The sequence below is a fragment of the Bombina bombina genome, chromosome 6 (assembly GCF_027579735.1).
Source record: "Bombina bombina isolate aBomBom1 chromosome 6, aBomBom1.pri, whole genome shotgun sequence".
Classification (NCBI taxonomy): domain Eukaryota; kingdom Metazoa; phylum Chordata; class Amphibia; order Anura; family Bombinatoridae; genus Bombina; species Bombina bombina.
The window spans coordinates 600,988,769-601,007,093 of NC_069504.1; the positions used below are offsets into that span (position 1 = coordinate 600,988,769).

The 18,325-nt window shown below is 40.1% G+C and overlaps 1 protein-coding gene across 1 annotated transcript in view; it reads right to left on the minus strand.

Annotated features, from left to right (window-relative positions):
• The window catches only part of LRRK1 (leucine rich repeat kinase 1), a 395,700-nt gene that overhangs the window by 307,080 nt on the left and 70,295 nt on the right, over window positions 1-18,325 (minus strand). The window lies entirely within an intron of this gene.

Here is an 18,325-nt window from a genome sequence, read left to right on the forward strand (position 1 = left end):
AGACAATCTCTAGTGCCCAGGGATCCTGGACGTCTCTTGCCCAAGCCTGGGCGAAGAGAGAAAGTCTGCCCCCTACTAGATCCGGTCCCGGTTCGGGGGCTACCCCTTCATGCTGTCTTAGAGGCAGCAGCAGGCTTCTTGGCCTGCTTCCCTTTGTTCCAAGTCTGGTTAGGTCTCCAGACTGGTTTGGACTGGGTGAAATTTCCCTCTTGTTTTGCATTAGAGGAAACCGAAGCTGCGCCACCCTTGAAGTTTCGAAAGGAACGAAAATTATTCTGTTTGGTCCTTAATTTATTGGACCTATCCTGAGGAAGGGCGTGACCTTTTCCTCCGGTAACGTCAGAGATGATCTCCTTCAGGCCGGGCCCTAATAGGGTCTGTCCTTTGAAGGGGATGTTAAGAAGCTTAGACTTTGAAGTAACGTCTGCTGACCAGGACTTAAGCCATAGCGCCCTACGTGCCAGAATGGCAAAACCTGAATTCTTAGCCGTTAGCTTGGTTAAATGAAAAACGGCGTCAGAAATAAAGGAATTAGCTAACTTAAGAGCTTTAATCCTGTCTAAGATATCATCTGACGGGGTCTCCACCTGTAGAGCCTCCTCAAGAGACTCGAACCAAAAAGCCGCTGCAGCAGTAACTGGAGCAATGAATGCAAGAGGCTGGAGAATAAAACCTTGATGTATAAAACTTTTCTTAAGGAGACCCTCCAATTTTTTATCCATAGGATCTAGGAAAACAGAATTTATGCTTACCTGATAAATTACTTTCTCCAACGGTGTGTCCGGTCCACGGCGTCATCCATTACTTGTGGGAAATATTCTCCCCCACAGGGAAAGGCAAGGAGAGCACACAGCAAGAGCTGTCCATATAGCTCCCCCTCTGGCTCCGCCCCCCAGTCATTCGACCGACGGTTAGGAGAAAAAGGAGAAACTATAGGGTGCCGTGGTGACTGTAGTGTATAAAGAAAAACATTTTCAACCTGATTAAAAAAAACAGGGCGGGCCGTGGACCGGACACACCGTTGGAGAAAGTAATTTATCAGGTAAGCATAAATTCTGTTTTCTCCAACATTGGTGTGTCCGGTCCACGGCGTCATCCATTACTTGTGGGAACCAATACCAAAGCTTTAGGACACGGATGAAGGAAGGGAGCAAATCAGGTTACCTAAACAGAAGGCACCACGGCTTGCAAAACCTTTCTCCCAAAAACAGCCTCCGAAGAAGCAAAAATATCAAATTTGTAGAATTTGGCAAAAGTGTGCAGAGAAGACCGAGTCGCTGCCTTACATATCTGGTCAACAGAAGCCTCGTTCTTATAGGCCCATGTGGAAGCCACAGCCCTAGTAGAGTGAGCTGTGATACGGTCAGGAGGCTGCCGTCCGGCAGTCTCATAAGCCAAGCGGATAATGCTTTTCAGCCAGAAAGAGAGAGAGGTAGCAGTAGCTTTTTGACCTCTCCTCTTACCAGAGTAAACGACAAACAAGGATGAGGTTTGTCTAAAAAATTTTGTTGCTTCTAAATAGAACTTTAAAGCACGAACAACATCTAAATTGTGTAATAAACGTTCCTTCTTTGAAACTGGATTCGGACACAAAGAAGGAACAACTATTTCCTGGTTGATGTTCTCGTTGGAAACAACTTTTGGAAGAAAACCAGGCTTAGTACGCAAAACAACCTTATCTGAATGGAACACCAGATAGGGTGGATCACACTGCAAAGCAGATAATTCAGAAACTCTTCTAGCAGAAGAAATAGCAACCAAAAACAGAACTTTCCAATATAGTAACTTAATATCTATGGAATGTAAAGGTTCAAACGGAACCCCTTGAAGAACTGAAAGAACTAAATTTAGACTCCAAGGAGGAGTCATGGGTCTGTAAACAGGCTTGATTCTAACCAAAGCCTGAACAAAAGCTTGTACATCTGGCAAAGCTGCCAGTCGTTTGTGCAACAAGACGGATAATGCAGAAATCTGTCCTTTTAGAGAACTAGCTGACAATCCTTTATCCAAACCTTCTTGGAGAAAGGAGAGAATCTTTGGAATTTTAATCTTACTCCAGGAGAATCCTTTGGATTCACACCAACAGATATATTTTTCCATATTTTATGGTAAATCCTTCTAGTCACAGGTTTTCTGGCTTGGACCAGAGTATCAATCACAGAATTTGAAAACCCACGCTTGGATAAAATCAAGCGTTCAATTTCCAAGCAGTCAGCTGCAGAGAAACTAGATTGGGATGTTCGAATGGACCTTGTACTAGAAGGTCCTGTCTCAAAGGTAGCTTCCATGGTGGAGCCGATGACATATTCACCAGGTCTGCATACCAAGTCCTGCGTGGCCACGCAGGAGCTATCAGAATCACCGAGGCCTTCTCCTGTTTGATCCTGGCTATGAGCCTGGGGAGGAGAGGAAACGGTGGAAACACATATGCTAGGTTAACGACCAAGGCGCCACTAATGCATCCACTAGAGATCCCTGGATCTGGACCCGTAGCAAGGAATCTTGAAGTTCTGACGGGACGCCATTAGATCCATGTCTGGAATGCCCCATAATTGGGTTATGCTTAGAAAGTATTGCACAGCAAATATGGAGACTCTAGCTCTTAAAACAAGCAAACCGGAGCTAATTGTTGGATTTCACAGTTTTTACACACCACAATCCCAGCTACAGCCTTGCTGCAGCTTTTTACCTTCCTTAGGGGTCACCATTCACAGAAAAAAGCCTTTTGGAGTCACTTTCTGAACCACAGGACCCTCTCACATGAATCTGCATGCACTGCCTTGAAATTCAACTGCACAGCTGAAGTGCCAAAATGAGGCTTCCTCCCTCAGCACACTAGAGTGAAGGGGCCTTCCTGACTAGATTTAGGTGTCTAAAACAAGCCAGATCAATAAAAAAACGTTCCCAAGTGTATGTGAGCTTATAAAATATTTCAAATGGTATAATATTGTAATAAAAACCAATCGATTTAGCCCCTAACAGTGTCTACCAGCATAAAAAACAAAAAGGGGAAGCCTGTTATCTTTTTTGCTGAGGTGAAAGAAAAATGGCTTACCGTTTCCCCTGAGGGGAAAAATGACTGTCATATAGCATTAGCCTGTGTTGTTAGAAGGAGACTAGTCATACCTGAAGCAGATGAGTCTGCAAACTGTTACCCCCAACTGAAGTTCTCTTGTTTCAACAGTCCTGCGTGGTAACAGTAATGGATTTTAGTTACTTGTGCTAAAATCATAGCCCTCTTAAACAGAAATCTTCATCACTTTTCTGTTATAGAGTAAATAGTACAAGCCAGCACTATTTTAAAATAACAAACTCTTGATAGAAGAATAAAAAACTACAACTAACACCACAAACTCCTCGCCATCCCCGTGGTAGATGCTACTTGTTCAGAGCGGCAAGGAGAATGACTGGGGGGCGGAGCCAGAGGGGGAGCTATATGGACAGCTCTTGCTGTGTGCTCTCCTTGCCTTTCCCTGTGGGGGAGAACATTTCCCACAAGTAATGGATGACGCCGTGGACCGGACACACCAATGTTGGAGAAAGCACAACTGTCCTCGACTGGGATAGTTGTACGCTTAGCTAGGGTAGAGACTGCTCCCTCCACCTTAGGGACCGTCTGCCATGAGTCCCGTATGGCAGCATCTATGGGAAACATCTTTTTAAACGCAGGAGGGGGAGAGAACGGCACACCTGGTCTATCCCATTCCTTAGTAATAATTTCTGAAAACCTCTTAGGGACTGGAAAAACATCAGTGTAAACAGGCACTGCAAAGTATTTGTCCATCTTACACAATTTCTATGGAACTACAATGGGGTCACAGTCATCCAGAGTCGCTAAAACCTCCCTAAGTAATAATCGGAGGTGTTCAAGCTTAAATTTAAAAGCTGTAATTTCAGAATCAGACTGAAGCAACGCCTTCCCTGAATCTGAAATGTCACCCACAGATAGAAGCTCTCCTGCCTCAGCTTCAGAGCATTGTGAGGGTATATCGGACACAGGTATTAAAGCGTCAGAAAGCTCTGCATTAGTTCTAGCCCCAGAGCTGTCTCGCTTTCCCTGTAACCCTGGCAGTTTGGACAATACCTCTGAGAGGGTAGCATTCATAACTGCCGCCATATCCTGTAAGGTAAAAGAACTAGATGCGCTAGATGTACTTGGCGTCACTTGAGCGGGAGTTATAGGTTCTGACACATGGGGAGAGCTAGATGGCATAATCTCCCTTTTTTTAGTCAGAGAATCCTCTGGAGATAAATCTTTAAGCGCCATAATATGGTCTTTATAGTTTATAGAAATTTCAGTACATTTGGTACACATTCTAAGAGGGGGTTCCACAATGGCTTCCAAACATATTGAACAAGGAGTTTCCTCTATGTCAGACATGTTTAACAGCTAGTAATGAGACAAGCAAGCTTGGAAAACACTTTAATAAAGGTGAAACAGCAATTAAACAAAAACGTTACTGTGCCTTTAAGAGAAAAAAACTAGCACTTAAACTGCAAAACAGTGTAAAAATATAGTAAAGTCTTCTAAATTTTTACAGTGTGTGTAAGGGACTAAAGCAACATTGCACCCACTTGCAAATGGATGATTAACCCCTTAGCCCCCAAACCGGATTTAAAAACGTCAACCACCTGTAAAAAACAGTTGAGCACCTTGCCACAGCTCTGCTGAGGCTCCTACCTGCCCTCAAATACGATTTGGTGAAGGAATAAACCCTTTATAATGGTCCTCAAATGCCAAAGGACTCCTCTAGGGAAGCTGGATGTCTCAGTCTGAATTAAAACTGTGCAGCAATAGCGCTAAAATAGGCCCCTCTCACCATGTACTGGATGTCAGAGGGGCCTTAAGAAAATACTCCTAGGAGTATCTGACTAGCCATGTGGAAAACTAGGCCCAAAATAAAGATTTATCTCCCTCAGAGAAAAAACGTTCTATTTATGAAAACATGCAAACGTTTTGACACTAAATAATATTAACATGAGTATTACCCTGTTTTGTAAGCATGATCCCAGTCGTTGTTAAATCACTGCATCAGGATTACCTCAAATACACAAGGCTCTGTCAGCATTTTCTAGAACTTATTCATCTCTCTAGAAATAAAAATACTGAACATACCTCAAAGCAGGTAATTTGCAGACCGTTCCCCCAACTGAAGTTCTCCCATACTCTTCAGTTATGTGTGAGAACAGCAATGGACCTTAGTTAAAAACCGCTAAGATCATCAACCTCCAGGCAAAATTCTTCATCTAATTTCTGCCTGAGAGTAAAACAGTACAACACCGGTACCGTTTAAAAATAACAAACTCTTGATTGAAGATAACACTACACTAAGTCACCACTATATCTCTTGATACTTCCCTTGTCGAGAGTTGCAAGAGAATGACTGGGGGTGGGGGTTAGGGGAGGAGCTATATAGACAGCTCTGCTGTGGGTGTCCTCTTGCAACTTCCTGTTGGGAAGGAGAATATCCCCCAAGTAATGGATGAACCCGTGGACTGGATACACCTTACAAGAGAAAAATAAGCCAAATCAAGCTTAGCACCCAGGTGGGAAATGGCTTAGCACTCAAAGGGTGAAGATGATGTAAAAACATATATAGAGTCGTGCATATGAATTTTGCTAACCACTAGAGGAGGCTAATGTCGAATGTATCATTCGATTTAACAAATACTATTAAGTTCAATAGTTCATGTGGTAGGAAATTTAGTAATCTGATACATAATAGATACAAATATATAGATTAAAAATTTTCTATTCCAAATAGAATTGCATAATTGAAATATATTTGCATGGAGAGCAATAGAAATACTATTACAAATATATTGATTTGAATGTTTTATATTCAAATATTGCATAATTCAATTTAAATTATGCAATATTTGAATTAGAATAATTTAAATCCAATATTATAGACGGCATTAGAAATACCATTACATTAAACAAATGTTAGAATGTTGTACAAACATTCGAAATGAACGATTAAATGTGTTAAAATTTGTTTGATTTTTCAAATGTAGCAAAACATTTGCTCATCCCTAGTAACGAGCCTTTTAAAAGGAACATGAAAGTGAAAAATTAAAAACTCACAGTTTAGATACATAATGCAGTTGTAAGACACTTTAAATTACTTGTATTATCAAATGTACTTTCTTCTCTTGATATCATTTGTTAAAAAGCATACCTAGGAAGGCTCAGGAGCAGCAATGTGCTACTGGGAGCTAGCTGTAGCTAATTGGTTGCTACACAAATTTGCCTCTTGTAATTGTCTCACCCGATGTGTTCAGCTAGTTCACAGTAGTGCATGTCTGCTGCGTCAGCAAAGGATACCAAGAGAATGAGACAAATTTGATAATAGAACTAAAATGGAAAGTTATTTAGGTTGGGCTTTAAGAGAGATAAATTCAACATAAAAGGGGGAATTGTGATTGCCACATTTCTGAGAAACTCACAATGCCAGGAAGACCAGAGACCATGACATTGTATTGAGCACATGCAGTTCTAAGGAGCGCTGTCAATGCCTCATATTCTGCCTGGAGTCAATAATGCAAAATCAATAGATTTATTTACTTCATTTGTTTCACCGTCATCATTTGCAAGTGGTGGTATTCTTAGAGCGCAATTTTATTTGCATCTTTTACTAGATTTATTGTTGAAAATATTTATTTTTGAATTAAAATATGTAGCATTCCCAACAATAGCTTGTGATGCCAGAGAGTATCATTTTTAAATAGGAAGTATATGATTCATTACAAGTATATTTGTTTGCTTTCTTTCTAGGAAGCCATGCTAAAAAGTGATAAAGACATACTGAGGCATGAATAAAAATACGTGAGATTAGTTGTCTAACAGAAAAAACACTATGGCTCCATGTACTAAGCAGTGGTTGGGGTTCTGAAACCATTGAGGGTTAGGCTTGACACACAATGCAAGCTCTCAATCCAACAAACTGGGAACAAGTAAAGGGTGGGAACAGCACAGCTTCCTGTGAGTGCCAGTAAGCACCCAGGGCTGAGCATGTTGCAGGGTCATGGGATGTGTACCCGGTCCGGTCTGAGGGTGCAGTCCCCTTCCATGTTTTGTATATGTCTGTGCACCATTCACTTGTTCCCAGTTAGTTGGATTGAAATCTTGCATTGTGTGGCTGTTTTAGGGTCCCAGGTTTTTGGAAGGAACCTTGACGTGGTACCTGGGCTTGTCCCATTTGGCCAAATGCGGTAACTAAACCTTCCATTTTTCTTTTAATCTTAGCTGAGAGCTTGTGAGTGCTGGACTTTCTCTGTGTGTTGTATTAATTTGTTTTGGAATTTTCCCTATGGTTCTTGCACCCAGACCTGTCTGGGGTTAACTGCCTGTGACTCTGGGAACAGCACAGCTTCATGTGAGTGCCAGTAAGCACCCAGGGCTGAGCATGTTGCAGGGTCATAGGATGTGTACCCGGTCCGGTCTGAGAGTGCAGTCCCCTTGCATGTTTTTATATATATATACACACACACACACACACATATTTATATATATATATATATATATATATATATATATATATATATATATATATATATATATATATACACACACACACACACATATTATATATATATATATATATATATATATATATCAGTGACGTGCAGTGACGTCAGAGGATGGTGAGGCAGGGGCTAGGATACGCCTTCATTCTTTAGATATCCTTTGTTGAAGAAATAGCAATGCACATGGGTGAGCCAATCACATGAGGTATCTATGTGCAGCCACCAATCAGCAGCTACTGAGCATATTTAGATATGATTTTCAACAAAGGAAATCAAAAGAATAAAGAAAATTAGATATTAGATGTAAATTGGAAAGATATTTAAATTTGCATATGGGTTTCATATGGGTTTCATGTCCCTTTAAATGGTGTCTTGGAAAACTGGTCAACTTAGTAAACATCTGATTTTAGTCTAAAAGGATTGTAACAGAAACTCTTGCCAGATAACACAATGCTTGCTCTGATTATGAGATCTAGAAATCCATGCCCATTAAAATATGTTTAAAACATACATTTTACTTTAATGCTGCAAATTATGCTTATAGATTCTTTCATTACATAAGGGATGAGAGTCAGAGGGGGAGGAAGAGAGACAGAGAGAGAAAAAGAGACCATGGGGGAGAACAACACATAAGGAGAGAGATGGATAGAGAGAGAGAGAGACACACACACACACACACACACACACACACACAAGGGGGGGGGCACTGCATTTTAAAGTAATAAAACAGCAGAGCTACAGAGAGTTCAGAAAATTAGTCTATAATTTAGTGTGAAGTACAGAGGCAAGCTGCTAAGTTAGTGGGTGTAAAGTTTGAGTAAACAAAATACAAAAACGACCCTGCTGTAAAAGAGTAAAAAAAACACTAAACCACAATCATTAAATTATCATTTTCACTAACAGAATCCCTATCAGTAAAATCTTACTTTAATAAGATGTGGGTGAAACACTGCTCTCTGTGCCTCTCTCCTGCTCTGTAAGGATTCAGGAAGTGACAGTGGCACATTCCACTGCACTTAGAGGGGAAGAACAGAACTCTCTTTTTCACTTTAGCAAAGCTAGCAGGTTCACAGGACAGCAACAAAATATATGAAAGTTGTTTTTCTCCGTTTTTGTTTTGTTTTATATCATTTAACATCCAGCCCCAACCCTATGTTCCACTTACTAATGCCTCTCGCTGAATTGGTTCAGCCCAAATAGGACTGCCTCAAATAAAGCACTTATGGGCCATGCAATGATCTCAACCACTGTCATCCAGTAGATGGCGCAGCATGTTGTGTAATGGTGGGCAGACCTGATTGTGCCTCTTCATTGCACAACATATAGCTGTGAGAAAAAAAAATGCTGGGGGAAAAAATTTACAATTTTTTTTTTAAAGCCAATAAAAAAAATATATTTTTGCCCATATGAGAGGTGAAGCACTGCCTCACCTGCCTCTAGTGACTGCACATCACTGATATATATATATATATATATATATATATATATATATATATATATATATATATATATATAAATAATAGAATAGTATAGCTGCTCTGACACATCTGCCCATAAAGGGATGCATTTAACACATACAGAAACATGTTCACGTTATAATAATTTATTATTTTGAATTGTCTAACGTAAAATTTGAGAGAATTATGCAGCATTAAAATAAAACATAAGTGGAAGTGTACTAATATGCAGCTTCATAGCTTTGTGGAAGTCTATACATTGGAATCACAGTTTTTTTTTTTAGTTTGAACCACAGATTGTGAAAGTTGATTCACCATTTTTTAAAAGGTACTGATTGTTACTTATATTTTAAAGTGAATGTCAGGTTAACATGACATCCTCACGGCATTGTATAGACTTTTAATAATTAGCATTAGTTAAATTCATTACATTTTAAAATTGATTTATTTTCTTAAATTTCTACCTTTTTACTGAACCGCCGATAAGCGCAGCTCTCCCGCCCGCCATACTGTCTAATTTATTGACAGATGAGGATTCTTCAAACAACTAATCCTTATATGGCGGGCGGGAGAGTTGTGCTTATCGGCGGTGCTGTACAAAGGTAGAAATTTAAGAAAATAAAACAAATTTTTAAAAATTCATGAATTAAACTGATGCTAATCTAAGTCTATACAATGCCTTAAGGATGTCATGTTAAAGGGACATAATACCCATATGCTAAATCACTTGAAACTGATGCAGTATAACTGTAAAAAGCTGACAGGAAAATATCCCCTGAACATCTCTATTTAAAAAAGGAAGATATTTTACCTCACAATTTCCTCAGCTCAGCAGAGTAAGTTCTGTGTAAAAAGTTATGCCCAGCTGCAGGTAAAAAAAAATAAAAAAAATGAAGAAATGAACAGCAGCCAATCAGCATCAACAGTGCTGAGGTCATGAACTCTTTTACTGTGATCTCATGAGATTTGACTTAACTCTCATGAGATTTCATAGTAAAAATCCTTACACTGAATAAGGAAATAAGATGCGTGTGCACGAAAGCTCGCTCCTTCCGCTGTCCCGGGACAGACATACTGATTTGTTGCTTAGAAGTCCTTTACAATGGGATGTGGCTACCGAGAAACTTTTGAGGTAAAATATCTTTCTTTTTTACATAGATAAGTTCAGGTGATATTTTCTAGTCAGCCTTTTACAGCTATGCTGCAGCACTTTCAAGTGTTTAAACATTTAGGTATTATGGCCCTTTAACTTGACATTCACTTTAAACTGGACTGAGACTAATTCATGTGAAGTGAACTGGAAAATATATATTTTTTAATTTAGCATGCATTTAAGTTATCACTTAAAGGATTACTTTCTGTTATAATTTTTAAGCTAAACAACTAACATATTAAAGTTAATAAACATTAATTAAAACCTACTGACCTATATTTTCTCCAAAACGAAGTTTCATAACGTTCTAAAAGTTATATCTTTTATTCGCTGATGATGTCACGTTATCCTGCCCACTATTTTCAGCACTGCATATTCAAAATACTTAAACCAATAACTGTGTTTAAAGCGCCATTTTGAAACCTAGGTATTGTAAATGGATTGGTACAGAGCAAAGGATACCCACGGAGTGGGTTTGGAAAACAATTACATTTGCAGACAAGATTTATGATATATGGTAGAGATATGTTAATGAAATGCTATTGATAAAAAGCGTATTTGGGGTAGTTAGTTAGTAACAGGCATAGAAAATATTTACTTACAGTGGCCCTTTAAAGCTCTTTAAGTTTTTGTTGTTACAATGTGTGTTTAACAGTGTTTAATAAATATTTGTGAACGTTTATATGATATTTTATTGTATAATTACTATTTTACTATATTTTGTATTATTTTTATCGATACTACTGCATCAATATTAGAGCCTGATGTGCCCTTTAAACAATTTTCTAATATATATTTTCCCTTGTTTGGGAGTACTCGTGACTAGTGTCACTTGTGACTATATATCTAAAATCTTTGAAATTAGATATGTGCATTTGGCGATTTCTGATTCCAATTTATTCTTGTGAAACTGCAACACACTAAGATCTGTGCAAACCCAAATCCTAGTGTGTTGCAGTTTCACAAGAAAAATCAAGCTCCGAAAATAGCCGAAAGGTACAATTGGCCGCCTTCTTCCGCATATAACTGCATCAGAAATCTCTGCATGTTCATTCATATCTATTTGAAATTATCTGAGCTTTCCATTTACATTTTTGTTAGATTAGTACATGGCCCACTATGTCACACTATCTGCTTCGTTGTACTCAAAATGTTCTATGATACATATGAAAGAGTATCATTCGCACATAAAAAAAATATTTTGTTTCTGAAACAATTTAAAATCTGTTTCAATTTAAATTAAAATGAATACTGTAGTATTGGTTTTGTACTTCCAACTAATCCTCGCTAGCCGACAAGGACAATCGCCACTGCTTTATTAGTGGAAATGGCCACTAAATATGCCACAAAAAAAAAAGATTGGTTTATTCAGTACTAGAATAAAGCAACTGCAACTTTTACCACAAAACCTTTATGACATCACCAAACAGATTAAAACACTTCCTGGATCAAAATCAGTAACCTAACAAATACACATGTTCAATATACCAGTAATGTCCCAGTTGAAATCCCTTACTCTGTAAAAACTGTTCATTATACATTTTGTAAGTTAATTTATTGTAAAAAAAACAAACAAAAAAACTTAAAATTATGCTTACCTGATAATTTTCTTTTCTTCAAATGGAAAGAGTCCACAGCAGCATTCATTTCTTTTGGGAAAACAATACCCAAGCTATAGAGGACACTGAATGCAAAAAACGGGAGGGTACAATAGGCAGCCCATTCTGAGGGCACCAGGCCTGAAAACCCACAACCCAACCAAACCCCGCTTTGTCGGAGCCGGACAAAAATACTAGAAAGAAAAGGTCCCAAGGACACTGACCCATAGATAGTCTGAAAGTCTAACTAGAGACCGCAAAGCAGACTCACTGAGCCAACGCTCCTCCAGGAGAACCGACGCCTAGCACAACAACTCCCTACACAACCCTTACTAGTACAGTACCAAAATCCCCAAAAGGGAGAGGACAAGCAAAAAGGTACAGCAAGATCCATGAAGGAAAAACCCCCTTCAAAAGAAGGCCAAGTCCACAGAGACCCGAATGGATCCGGAGAACAAGGGGAGACGATGCCCAACCCACAAGGAGCGACCGGGCATCATCAAGGAGAAGAAATATCTCCCAAACATTGTGCAACAGCACCGAAAAAGAAAGCTGAAGACAAAGTCCTCCAAACGTCAGAACTCAAAAACTGAGCAAACAGAAAAATTATAAGTAGCAAACTCAGAAAGATAAACATCAGAGTCCAGTAACACGCTGCCATCCGTAGGAAGACACAGAGAAAACACTATCCATAAGGAGAAAGCAGCCGAAAAAATAGCAGATTACCCAACCTCCGAGACAGAGGGCACACTCCAGGCCGCCAGGCCTTCTCAAAGATCTCAAAGGGGGAGAGGCACAGAACCTCTAAAAAAAAAAAAAAAAAAAAAAAGGTCCACTGGCACCCCCAAGACCTGAGGATAAGCAACAGGTGTCAGATCCTACACCTAGCCAACCCAGCCCAAGCAATGGCAGATCTGAAAGCAGGGGAACAGAAAGGAACCCCAAGACCGGCCCCAAAAAGGGGGTGAAGAATGGATACAGCCACTTCAACCTAGAGACAATCGAGCAGGCGTTAGACCCAAGGAGATCTAGCAAAGCCACTCAACTAAAGTCTCAATGCGGAGCCAGCAACTCCCCAGATGGAAAGGAACAACTCAAAGAGCAGACCAATCCTTAAACCAGATGAAACATCTGTTCCAACCTCCCAAACACAGGTGAGAACCCTAAAAAAAAGGAACCACACCTCCGTAAGGAGGACAACGAGCCCCCTGAAGAAGAGAGCACCTTTCCTGCTTGCTAGGCAGGAAAGCCCACCATCAGGTCACATTAGTTGGCTGTCCCAAGGGAACTGTATCGTCCGGCACAAGACAAGCCCCAAGGAGCCCTGGCTCTCAGTAAATCTGGCCAAGTTGTAAAACAGAACAGCCAGAGGGCTAAGCCCAAGAACCCCGGAAACTGGAACCCCCCCGGCAAGTCCTAGGATCATAAGGTTCGGTAACATCCCACAGCGGGATCCACAAAGAGAAAACTCTGAGTAAAACCCTTGACAACCGGAAGATCAGGTCAAGAAGCCTGGGTGCCACAAATGTTTAGATTAAACAATCTTCCAGGAACATAAATACCTTATCCGATATCAAAAAACAGACCTCCCAGGGAAAAATCCAGAATAACCCGGATAACAAGAGCAAGAAACCCTTGCAAGTCCCAACCCAAAGGAAAGAGACCACCCCTTGCAGAAGCCAAACACTCCAAAGAGCCAAGGCCTCCCAAGGCCATAAAAGGACACTAGAGCTAACAGGCATCCATGCAACATAATCATGATTGTGCTTGAAAAAGCGAGGCTAATCCCCCTTAAGAGACACAAGGCGCTGCTCATTTTATCAACCTCAAAAGGAGGAAAGGCTGAGTAGACCTCGCCGGAGATCGAACTAGCAACCCTCAGTTTGCTACAGTACAGAGTAGCCACAGAGCATTAGTATGCTGAGCTTGCTGTCCAGCTAGCCACGAGCTCCAGACACAAGAGGAACAGTGAGGACAAGTCACCCGAACAGAGCAACAGCAAGCCTCCACATCACCTCAGATTCGAAGTCAGAGGACAGTAAAACATGGGTTTGGATGCCACCTGGATGGCAATACCTGAACCATATGAGTGGAAAACCACTAGGACCTCTTCTATCCCAAGAAAGAGATGCAGAGCATTCCCAACACCGGGGAAGGACCCCTAACCGGAGCCCAAAAAGACCTCACAGTTTAATGTCCCGAAAAAGGACAAACTCCAGAAGGGAATCCAAGTCACCCGAAGGTGACCCAATCCACAAGGAGAAACAGACAAAGTCCAAGAAGGTCTCAATGAAAAAGAGAACCACTAAAGGAACAAGTCAAAAAAGGAACATTCCCAGGGCTTCCTAAGGGAACACCGCCACAACCGGCGGAAAAGAGGTGCTAAACCCTCTAATCTTCCCACCACGTGGGAAGGAATACTCTAAGTTCCGGGGGTATAGGAAACAACAGAGAGTGACACAGCAAAATTCACTAACCCAGTCACCAGAGTGACGGCTATTTAAGGACTGAAGCAATCCCGAGAGCCACACGAACCTGCAAGTCATCTTGAGAATGCTTAGCTGAAACGAGAAACATAAAAAATATTGAGAGCACTCGACACCCCAACCTGACCAGCAAGGTATAATAGGTGCCACATGTCTGAATAAATCGTGAGACAGAAGATCTGAACCCAAGCAGGACCAGCCAGCAACCAGGGTCATAACTGCCAAGCTGGCTAAATCCGCCCTCAGAGAGGGAGGAAGAAAAAACAAACAAACATTGGACTAACATCTCCCGAACAACTTCCGTAGAAGCAAACAGCGAGTATCGATCCCAGAGATTTTTAAGTTATGCAGGAAACATAGTAGGAAAATAAAATTCATCCTAACCAGATAAAATAAAATGACAGGCAACCCGAGGGTTAACGCCCAAGAAGAACAGAAAGATCCACAGGACCAGCCTAATGGAAACCCTGTTCTTCCAACAAAACACTCAGGGACAGTTACACCCGCAGGGAACTGCACATGCCCTCCGGTGGCCGAGAGAGAATCCTCCATAACTGGTTAAAGGATACCAAAAAAATTGACTAAATATAAAACAATTTAAACGGCACCTGACACCCACAATGGCTGGAGTACTCACCACCTCCTATGAACCAGACATCAGCGGACTAGAATTATCCGTCGCCACACAGTCAGGAATGCAGAAATGGGAGACCAGAACGTAAACACGCCCAGTCACAAGGTGAACCATACAGTCCAAAAAAAGTGCACCCGACCATAAGGTTGCGTCACTTCGAAAGGCTATTATGTTCCAAAAGCCACGAGCCCAGTTAACACTACACATAAGCAGATTGAAACACATAACAAACATGATTTAAAAAAACCCTGTTCAATAATCCCCCTCAGGAGATATTAACCCTTGATTCCAAGATACTAAAGGAGTCCCACTGAGACCCTGTATTTTTCATGCGAGTTTGTAGGAACAAATGAATTACAGTACAATCATGAAGAAATAAAATGAAATGATCTTACCGGAATCTACGCCGTGGAACAGGAACACGGCCCTTCAAGTGTGACGGATAGTAGCCTCGCTTCCGCCATGGACTTGAGAGAAGAAAGCAGGCAGCGAAGCAAAGTTCGACAACGCCGATTGCTTGTGGAGTTGTGAAAATGAGTCGGGATGGTTCCGCAGAAAGACTCTTCCTGCATCTCCGGACTCTAACTTTCATCCAAGCCCTCACTGAGAGACTGACAGGATTACTTAAAACTCCCGTCCTATGTCGAAGAGTACTACCGTCCATAAGAGTCGAAAACAAACTTCTGACACTTCTCTGCCAACCTCCTGGGACGAAAGACAAAGAATGATTGGGGAATGAGGGAAGTGGGAGGAGAATTTAAGCCTTTGGCTGGGGTGTCTTTGCCTCCTCCTGGTGGCCAGGTTCTTATTTCCCAAAAGTAATGAACGCAGCTGTTGACTCTTTCCATTTATGAAGAAAAATAAATATATATATATATATATTTATTTATTTATTTTTTAAAGGCATGTCTTGGTCTAGAAACAATATTAACAGTACATGATATTGATATCTTGCATCAAAAAATGTACAGCTTCTCAGGGTCATGATAGTGCGTTTTGAAACACTTCTCAAACTTGAAATGTGTTTTGTAAAAGCCAAGATTTATACCACTGAAATGAATGAGACATTTCTTTCACGCAAAACTGTATTATCACTGTTCCGACTGGGATTGCAGAAACACGTAGAGTAAGATAGTTTTCACAAATGCAGTTGGTATAGTAAGATAACGTTTTGAAGAAAAATTACTAGTATAGAAGGAAAAAATATTCAAGTCCACTCAACATTAAAGATAGGGGAAAAGGCACATTTTTACCTGTCTACTTACCCACTGCAATTCCTTACTCAGCCTGGACTAGTGGACTAAAGGAAATCTCAAGTTTAGTGCTCAATATGGTAACAACAGATGATCAGCACAGTCTGCACAGACTAGCAAAAGGTTGTAAGGGAAGAGACTGAGGTACACACAGTGTGTAATATGTAAGTGCTTGAGAGAGCCTGTGCTTGTCAGAGGGTTCAGCACTTAGCAAATGGTAGAATATGGCTACTTGGCATAGAGTAAAAAGGGAAGGCTTGACAAATGTACAATAATTGTTTGTGACAGCATTAAAGGGAAAATGAGATAACACTGGGCTGTGATGATAGTTTAGTAACGTCAGAATATTAACCCTCTGAAGAAAATACAGTAAAAACTTGGGGAGTAAACAAAGGATCCAGGAGAGATAATTCTCAATTAGTCTGAAAAATGCAAATTCGTGTTCAACAAGATTTTTTTTTTTTAAATCCTTGAATTTACAACATATTTCTGACAACCCTGATTTATTATGTGCACGCTAGCGGCATCCCAAGAATTGTATTTATGAGAATGCTATAGAAATATACATGCTGTAAATGAAGGAGCGTATGTGGAGTATATGTGGATGCTATTTATAAACGGCCAGAAGGGCATTACAAATAGATGCCACCCTTACCAGATTATAACACATGAATTGAAAAAGTGGGTAGGAGGCCATATTTTATTATTATTATCGGTTATTTTTAAAGCGCCAACAGATTCCACAGCGCTAGTGTTTTATTATTTTTTATTTATTTAATGCAATATTTCACTAAAGCAAAAGTGTTTAGGGGGAATAGTTTGACTCTTGGACCCAAGCTTGAGGAAGGACATATATGCATTCAAAGGGCTATTCTAGTCGAAAAAATTAAATAATCTAATTCATTAGAGCATATCATTTTAAAACTAGTCACCACGCACCTCTATGTGTTTAACCCCAGCAATGTGGTACCAAGTGATACTTTTAACCCTTCAGTCTAATCTTAAAATGACATGCTCTAACAAATTAGACCATGTAATTTTTCAACTATACTGGCCCTTTAAATGCTGTTGATAGGACAGCACCTGCCTGCTTGAGTGCAGAAGCTTCATAGAAGATTAATTCATTCACAGAGCTACATCTATAAATCCTGTCCTAGTCTTAGCGCTGGAACCATGAACTTAAATACTGTTGTTGAAAAGACTGTGAGGCTATTTTATTTCACTTTTCTTCCTGCTATATCACAAAAGGATGTCACGATTAAACATGTGTTTTGCACACACACTATTTGCACAATAATTATAGCAGTGAGTATAAAATGGATGCTGTGATCTGGCTCAAAAGCATTCTATTATTAGCCTCACACTACAAATACAACAAGATCATGAGTACACACTCGCAATGAAGGAACTGCGACACAATCAAGTTTTAAACTCCTTTACCACATGCCCAGAGGCAGAACTTTTCTTCACTTTCTGCAATGAGATTTTTTTAGTGAAAAATTATCTGCAGGTCATTTTTAAATAAAATACAATTTTAAATGAGACAGTTACACTAATGCACCAGTTCAACTGCAATGTGTTGGTTAACTGAAGAATAAAGCAATTTTTAATGCTTTATAAATAATTGCATTGCAAATTAGCTGCATACAAAAAAAAACACATTTTAAAATGTCTCTTGAATAAATCTGTTTCCTTTTCTCTTGGTCTAACATAATGTAGTATTAAAAAAAGATGCAATGATCATACTAATGTCTTACATTCAGAATAAACAGCTTTGCAGACTGGTAAAGGCTAGGGGGCAGGTATGAAAAAATCTCAGAGCCAGTCAAAAAGCAATGTGCTGCTGCTTTGCAGCGCTACTGCATATTTGACAACTCACTTCAAACAGCACTTTGCTCTGGTTGCACTGTGCTAAGGAAAACTTACACACTGCAACCACAGCACAGCTCTGTTTGAAGAGAACTGTCTAACGTGGAGCAGCACTACAAAGTTCAAGCGCTAACAGTTCCTGAATGTGCCCTGTTCTTTCTGCAGACATGCTGCATTTTCTGCGATGACATCTCAGATCACTGTATGTTCTGCCTTGGGGACCACATGGATAAACACAGTGCCCTTGGGTACTTTATTTAAACTATATTTTATAATAATCACAGAGACTCACATATCTGTTATTTTCTGCTCCTTCTCAACACATTCCACAATAAATAGGTCATA